A 9,558-nucleotide genomic window follows, 5' to 3' on the forward strand; every position below is an offset into this window, starting at 1 on the left:
ATTTGCAAGTATTAAGGTCAGTGCTAGTTTGAGGAACTAGAAATACAATAGATGCAAATAGTCAAGGAACAAGCAAGATAATAAGCCCAGTCAAAGAACAAGCAAGGCAATAAACAGAGTCCCATGATCACTCCTGTTATCACTATTTTACAGGCTTATCACGATGACGAAAATATCTGAGCCTACTTACAAGTCTGTTCTAAATAATTTATCTGCTCCCACACATACTCATTAATTGATATCAGATTAATGTCCCAAATCACAGATGATCATTTAGATATGATAGTAGCAATTATCATCCAAATGTTTTTGAAAGTATCAACTTCAAAATCATATATCATGATGCTGATTATTTATCAATAAATATATTTAGAAATATTTATAAACTTATATCTTCAAAGTCGAAATAGAATAGGCAAATGATGTATAAATTGATAGTATATTTGCTGCTTTCAAGATGAAGATAAATTTAGATAGATAATGTGTGTTATAATTTTTAGTCTCCTTTCTATTGATGGCTGGTAATTTGATGTGGTCTTGTGGTCTTTCAGTCTTACTACTACTAGGAATAAGGAAATATGTCTGTTTAATGACAAAAAATTGTAAATAATCTTAATCTATTTATAAAATTCTACTTAAAGAGTACTTAGAAATGACCAGTTTTAACAAGTGAAATATATTTTAGATTCTGAGGGACCACATATACACCCATGCTATATAGATGAGACTTCTAGGTCTTGAACCATATGCTGTGGTGATAGATTTAATGCTTTATAATGAGTGCTAAGTAATAGTTACTGTATATCCTCATTTGCATTAAGTTGCTTTATGTTAGAGTAATAAGAACCTTATGTTAAGTTTATTAGAGTAGTATTAGGTTTAAGACCTCCAGACTTTTCTCCATCTGTTAACTGAAATAACATTTCTTTGTGGAGGCAGAACAAAATAAATGTATTTCAATTAAGCTACTTGTTTCATAATCATATGATTTATTTTTTCATTATATATTTTCAGTGTCTGTGGGAGTTAGAAACTATGCAGAGGTAATGATGCTTTTATAAAATGCTTGATTCTAGTCAGGAAAATAATAAATATTTTTAATGGAAAACATTTTGTAAATTAAAGGCAAGGCATAAACTAGAACAAATATTCAAACATATCATTATAAAATCTCATATTTCACCTATTTATTACTTCTTATACATATATATACATCAAAGAAAACAAGAATCAGGCTAGTATGTCTGGTCTAATCTATGTTTTGCTTGTTTTGTTACTTATTTAGTTCAATTGTAGTTATGGCCAATTTCCAAATCTATTTTAAAATAGGAATGAGATTATACATCGAAGATAAACTTAATTAAAATGTTTATTTTATGAGTATGTGTGTTTTGCCTGCCAATGTCTGTTTCATGTGCATGCAGTTCCAGTGAGGGCCAGAAGGTGGCACTATGTACACAAGAGATGGAGTTACTGCTGAACATCAGCTGTGAACCAAAACAAAAGCCTCTTCAAGAACAATGCTCTTAACTCCTCAGCCATCTCTCTAGCCAAAGATAACCTTAATTATAAAGACACTCATGCTGAACTAAATATGGAAATTAAATATGTGGCATCACAATTGAATAAACGTTATTTCTGGCCTACTACTATTGTCACAAAATTGTTTTATATGATCAAATTTTGACAAAAATTGTATTGTCACAAATTACTTTATATAATCAGTTCATCAATAAATGATGCATTTTCATTGATTCTGGAAATGTATTTGTTGATAATTTATATCAAAGAAAAATATTTTCCTGCAATACATATTTTAAAAACTGTCACATTTGTATTTATATTTGTTTGTCTCTGAAAAATGGTCTTTTGACTTCATTTCATTGCTAACATCTGTAATGTGTGTGTGTGTGTGTGTGTGTGTGTGTGTGTGTGTGTCAGACTGTATAAACATTTCAAATATAAAACTAAGCAGCTGCCAATACCTTGAGGGTGCAAATGAAACATATTGTTCAATATTGATTTCTCTTATGAACTACAGGTCCATAATATTCTTTCTATTTTACTTCCAACAAAATCTATCATAATATGATATCTTTGTGCTTATATATAATGTCATAATGCTTATGAATTTACTGTCCATTACAATATAACAAGAACTACAGAATAAAGACTACAATAGTGGTATTTGAAGGCTAAGAGAACAAGAAATTAAAATTTCAGTCATTATGCTCAAATAGCAGTAAACTATCTTTCATCACAAATAATCTATAGTTAGATTATTTTAAAATCATGGAATGCAAGAGGAAGTTCTTCATTTCCAAATAAAAGATACAAAACTTGGAATCTATTGAGAAGTATATAATTTAATATAAAAGGGATAGTTATAAAAAGTTAGCTATGGTTTATTAAAATTGTGAGTAAATGATAATTAAATGCATTTATTTTAAAAAGCAAGACTAGAAAAATATGCATCATAAAAAGCTGATGTAAATCTCAGCTCTGACAGTGTTTTTCTTTACTAATACTTTGGAATATCCCACTAATTACTTTTTGCATTTAGTTTGTATACTAAGAAATGTGGTGACTGTATCTTTTCCCCATTGGCTAGAGCCCAACCTTACAATCTTATCCAGTTGGCTAATGTAAAAAGAACTAGGTCAAATGAAATTAAGGAAGAAAAGAGAAGAAATCTGTTCACAGAAGAAAATGGTAACTGGTCCATGACATAAAATTTCTAATATAGAAAAGAGAGCATTTGAATAAACAAAGGTTTTACTGGGTGGGAAGAATTAAAATGTTTCCAACTCTTTCAAGACAGCAAGACGAAAAATTCCTTGTCCTAAACACAAGTTTTAGAAGATTTGATAGAAATGACTTATATTTCATATATCTTACAAAGCATTTCCCTTTTTTATTCTGAACACTCTTTTCTTTATCCCTTCTGACACTTTTTCTGTCCTATCTTGGTGTATGAAACTACAATGGGGAGGCAGTATTTCAGGAAATATTCTTAAAAGAATTTGCAAGTGACTTCAACTTCATAAGTTTATTTTCTTTAAAATCTGCTTACTACTTATGGTTGCCTGGTTTCTCCTTCATGTTTAGGTATGAAAATGAAATATTTTTTCTCTATGTACACCATCACGATTTAAACTATTTGATATACAGTTGGTAGGGGAGTTAACTACCCAACTCAGAATATAAAATGTACCATCTGCTGCCATAGAATACATTCAAGATTTCCCACCTTTCAGTGGCGATGATTCACCACTTATCACTGAGAAATTTTTAAGGGAAAGACTGAATAATAAAATCAAAAACAAATGTCATCTTTCACATTATGCTTTTTTTTTTTTTTGTTTCCAATTGACATAGAAGATAAGAATTCTGGAACTACTTACAGTCCATGGAACTCTGTAAACATGTAGAAACTTTATTGTGGGAGAAAGTGCCTATACTTTGCTCAAAAAAAAAAAAATGTAAAGTAGGATAGGAAAACCAAGTGTGTTCCTAGAAACATTTTGCATTGTTAAGTGCCTTTACCTTCATTTCCCTATATTATTGTCCTCTCCATAGCTTACTGCCTCTGTTTACTAACCTAGGCTTAGTCCTGGAAACTTCCTGATTCCATACCATCTAATCTAGGTTTAGAATTTTTCAGCCTGTGAGACTGATGAATAAGATCACCCTTCCTGGTTCTTTCTGAGCTCTTACTGAATAGTTCAACTCAGCTCTACCAGCTCAAACTCCTCTCCAAGCTAACAGATTTAATCTGGCTTCTTTCTCTGCTTCTGACTAAATTGCTTTGTTTGGCTTCATATAACTTTAGCAATCTCTTATAATTTGATGCCTTCTTATTCTCTGGCTTGTTCGGACTTCACCTGTGTCTAGCTTGTTCTCTCTCTGCAAACCATATATCACTGCCCTGATAAAACTGCTTCCTCTCCCCCTTTCTTTGCACTGATCCCTGAAGTAGCTTCCCTTTCCTCTCTCTTCTCATGAGAGTTGGGGAAATCCTATTCTGTCAAACCTTTCTTTGATCCATTACTTTGTCAGCCACTCAATTAGACATCATATTTAAACAGGGCTGCTTCCTTCTATAAAATACCTTTACCTTCATTGTTTGGGATTAAAGGTACTACAGGCATGTCTATACTTCACCAAGAGATATATAAAGGTATGTGCTAAGGACTGAGTCTCATCACAACTAGAAACAGTTTATTTTTTTCCTTCTCAGTAAGTAACACAATCTTGGGGTTCAAAATACAATAAATATCCTGCAACAATCAGTACCAGAACTTTTTTTTTTGGTAATGTAAACCTACTATTATATGAAAACAAACAGATTTGATTACAGTACATTAGAATGTAGGACATTTGTAAAGTTAAGCACATGAAAATTGTGAAAATAAATTATTACCTTATCTTTCAAAATAATGATTTATATTTTTAAATAATCTTTCCTTCATATTTTGCTTTTTTGTACTTGGAAATAAAAAATGAAAAAGCAATCGTGGAAAATGCTAAGGTAGGCAATGGTCAAACAGTTAAAGTTTTAGAAATCTACAGTTTTGGTGAATATTAAGAGTGGAGGCCTCAAGGAGGGGGAAGGCTTGGTAAGGAGAAGCACCTTCTCAGAGATGGGATGGTAGGAGTAGGAATAAGATGAACTGTGGGAGAGGAGACCAGAAGGTGGGCAATGGCTGGATTGTAAATAAATAAAATAAGAGAAAATAGAAAAAAGAGTGATATACTAGTCCTGGTCAGATGAACAAATGACAACCATTATTAAAAGGTTAAATAGGAACCAATCATAAACAAAATTTTTATGTATTTGATCACATTATTTTCTCATTTAAATGTTTTTTCTTTGGTATTCTAGATATGACACACATATTTGTGTGCATGTGTATACATCTGTATATTCTGATTACAAAATTAAATGTAAATCCTCTCAGTTTCTTCAGTACATCACACAAATATGTGGGCAGAATAATCCTAAAACATGCATTTGCTTCAGAGCAATAGTACTGGAAGACTTTGATAAGAAAATATAGAAATATGACTTTAGATAATATAGCTAATATAGGAAGGATTTTTATTGTAAATTTTTAATATATGATTTATTTAATCTACTTGTTTATACTTTGAAAGTCTCCCAATTTCCTCACAATACATGTACAAATAAAATAATTTGTGTTTGATACATTCTAGGTTAAATGGTGTGCATTTCAGAAAGAACTTGACTTAGTATTGCCAATGGTAAGTCACCCAGGTAAAAATGATTTGTTTTTCATAAAGCAAAAGTACATTAAATTTTTTGTGAATCTATGCCCCAAGTTTTGTACTCCTTTGATTCTAAAGCTAATGACAGAAGCTGCATTAACCTCCTTTGTCTTAGAATAAGCACAGTTTCTAGCTTACTTTTATGTAAAATGTGACAATAAACTTAATCAAAGGCTTATGGTGGAATGAAATAAATTAATAACTAATGCAATAATTACATGGTAAGAATACCTAGAAATGAAATAAAATAATGAAAAAGCACAATTTAGTATCTGTTTCATGAATTTCACTTGCTTATAATGTGGTAGGTCTGTATAAAACAATATTATAAGAAGTTAGCACAACACTTGAAAAGTGCTTTTAAAGATAAAATAAGCTAATTATTGGTTATTCAATAAGAAGTAGTCAGCCTATATATATATATTGCCTGTGAGTATCCACATCTGTATTGGTCAGGCTCTGGAAGAGCCTTTCAAGGGACAGCTATATCAGGCTCCTGTCAGTCAGGTTTCAATAAAATGTACACCTGATGAACAAATTTGTAACACAAATAATTCTTCTGTGATGTTCAGAGGAGGATAGTTTGAAACAACACATCCAGAATACACAGGGATTCATCCTGAAACCTGCTTTTGCATTTGCTTTATAACTGAATACTCTGTGGCTGGACATTTAGCTTAGATTCACCCATAAGCCTCTAAGTGAAAATGGTAAAACAAACAGTTTTTTGTATTCAGTTGTCCTTTGTATTTTTCCTCATGGCTATCAGCAAGCAGACACACTTGTGACTTGTGGTCTTGTTGATTACTATATTGGTAGAAATGTTAATGATTTAAACCCAGCAGATGCTTGGAAGCACAGCACAAGTTAATTTATGCTATCAACAGAAATAAAAATTGTGTGTTGTTTGACATACACACAGAGAACTCTTCCTATAATTAAAGATAATTACCAATGTTAGCAGATCCAAAGCATCTTGGTGGAGGGGCAGCTAAATATAAACTGCAAACAGACACCAGCAGGTATACTAAAGTGTTAAGATACAGAATTTCTTGTGAGAAGATGGTAAGTCATTTTTATAGTTATTTGTCTTTTAGAAGTTTTTGTGAACACATTTGATGCAAATAAATAAATCATTTTCTACACATAGTTTCTAGCAGTATGCATTATTTGGGGGTGGGGGACAGCACTCATTCCGTGTAGTCAAAACGAGAAAGGAAGAATAAAATAGATGAAAAAGAAATGTGGTGTGTGCTTATCAATAGAAAATAAGTCTTTCTGTGGGTGCGTTCCCATGGGATTGCTTTACTTCAGATCCTACCTTGTTTTTAAACTTATATTTCAGAGTTATAGCAGGAAAAACTTAAAATTCTATATAGAGTACAGAAACTTTTTTCTCACTCACTACTTTTTAAGCTTCATCTTATTTTAACAAAGTTGTCTTTATAGATATTTTGTTTTTAACTCTATTTTTTAAATTTTATGAGTATATAGAGCTCATTACTTACATTGATAAAATTTTCTAAACTTAATAAAAATAGATGTATATATTTTTTGTTTTATGTGTGAGTGTCATGCCTGCATATACATCTGTATACCACATGCACGCAGTACCCAGGGTGTCCAGAAGAGATCTTTGGCTGTTCTGGAACTGGAGTTAACAGAGAGTTGTGAAATGCCATATGGGTTCTGGGAATCAAACCTATATATTCTGCAAGAGCTATAAGTGAACCATCTCCAACTCTCTGACTTATATGTTGATACCATATTTACTTGGAACCAAAATTATTTAGAGACTCTGTTTATTATTTTATTTTCTCTACTTTTGGAATAAAGCAATTTTTGTTTGGTTTTTGCTTTTTTCTTATTCTCTACCCAAAGCTATGGATACTGGGGATGATTAGGCTAATCTCTGTGAGCTCAGGCCAGCTTGTTCAACAAAGAGAGTTAGTTCCAGGACAGCCATGACTAAATGAAGAATCCCCGTCTTGAATGTCCTCATCCCCCCCATCCCAAAAGGCTTGCTTTCTAGTTGCTGCTTCCATCTCAGTGATCACCTATGGGTTCAAATTAGTTGATTCTGTGTAATTTTTTTAATAGTGTCCTTGACCATTCTGGCTCCTTCAATCCTTCCTCATCTCCCACAAAATTTCTTTAGCTGCAACTAATATTTGGCTGTGGGTGTCTACATCTGTTTTCATCAGGTGCTGGGTGGAGCCTCTCAGATGACAGTAGTGCTAGGCTCCTGTCTGCAAGGATACTAGAGTATCATTAATAGTGTCAAAGTTGGCTCTCCCCATGGGATGGGTCACAAGTTGGGCCCCTCATTGATTGGCCACTCCCTCAATCTCCTCTCCATCTTTATCCCTGCACAACTTGTAGGCAGAAAAAAATGTGGGTTGAAGGTTTTGTGGCTAGGTTGTTGTCCTCATCCCTCCATTAGAAATCTTCCCTGGTTACAGAATATAGCCATTCCAGGTTTCATTATCTCCTATTGCTTGGACTCTTAGCTAAGCTTACCCCTTTAGATTCCTGGGAGTTTCATTGTCCTAGGTTTTTTGCTCATCCCAGAGATGCACTTCCTACAGATACCAATACTCTTTCATAATTCTTTCTCCCTCTTTCCTCCCTGTACTTGAACCCTCCTATTCCCCTCCCAGTCCCTCTCCCACCAAGATCCCTCCCCCAATCCACCCCCAATTACTATTTATTTTGCCTTCTCAGTAAAATTAAAATATCTTCCTTTGTGTCCTCCTTGTTGCTTTGTTACTTCTGTCTGTGAATTGTAGCATGATTTTCCTTTATTCTATGGCTAATATCCACTTATAAATAAGTACATACCATGTTTGCCTTTCTGGATCTGGGTTGCCTCACTAAGAATTCTGTTTACCCATTCTGTTATCCATTTTTAGATTGAGGAACATCTGTGTTGCTTCCAGTTTCTGGCTGTTATGAATAAAGCTGCTATGAACACAGTTGAGCAATTGTCCTTTGGTATGGTAGAACATCTTTTTGGTATATGCACACCAGTGGTACACCTGGGTTTTGAGTTAGAACTATCTCCAATTTCATGAGAAACTGCCAAATTGATTGCCAAAGGGGTTGTACAAGTTTGCACTTCAACCAGGAGTAGTCCCACAATTCCACATCCTTGACAGCATGAGCTGTCACATGAGGTTTTGATCTTAGCTACTGTGATGGATGTAAGATGGAATCTCAGAGTCATTTTGATTTGCATATCCATGCAAAGAATGGGCCTAGGCCCCTTACACATATGTATAACTTGGTCTTTATGTGTGACCCCTAAGAGCAGAAGCTGGAGTTCTCTCTGACTACATTGCCTGCCTTTGGATCTCTTTCACCTAACCAGGCTGCATGTCTAGCCTCAGTAGAATAATATACACTTAGTCTTATTGCAACTTGATATGCCAAGGTGGGTTGATATACATGGGAATACTCCATTTTTGTGAGGACAGAGGGAGGAGGAGATAGGGAACATGGAGATACAGAAAGGAACTGGACGGGGAGGAGAGATAGGAAGCTATGGTCAGGATCTAAAATAAATACATAAATTAATGAAAAAGAAATGAATAAATTATTAAAGGTAAAAAAGCCTTAATTGCCAAGGAAAGATTACTATCTAAAAAAAACCACTTGAATATACTATAAAGACTATAATATATATGTATATAATATATGCTATGTATGTATTACATATATTGTATATGTAATATATATAAATTTATATACACTATGTATGTAATACATAGTGTACGCACAATATTTGTGTGTGTATATAATTGTGTGTGTGTTCACATGAGCATGTATATGTGCCTGTGCATGTGGGTACCCAATGAAGACAAAAAAGAGGACATTATAACCCCCCGGGTCTGAAGTTACCATTGTTGTGAGCTGTCCTGTTGGGTACTGGGAATTATACTCTGCAAGAATAGCAAATGCTCTTAACTACTGAGCCTTATTTCCAGGTCTGATATGTTTTCTAATGAAACTATATAGAATGTTGTGAAGAAACTAAAAAGCTCCAGTCCTCTTTTATTCCCCTCAAACCCTAAACCCTCTATTTAAAGATTTCTTGAAGGATTAAATATTTTAGGTATTACTATTTGATCCCTAGAGGCCTAATGATATCCTTATCCATCTTCACAAAACACTTTAAATAGACCATTATTATATAAATATTATTTTTGACTTTTTCTTGTATTCCTTTACCTGCAAGAATGTTAATGCTTCCTATAGTATATTAAAATG

This window comes from Arvicanthis niloticus, chromosome X (genome assembly GCF_011762505.2).
Source record: "Arvicanthis niloticus isolate mArvNil1 chromosome X, mArvNil1.pat.X, whole genome shotgun sequence".
NCBI classification, from domain to species: Eukaryota; Metazoa; Chordata; class Mammalia; order Rodentia; family Muridae; genus Arvicanthis; species Arvicanthis niloticus.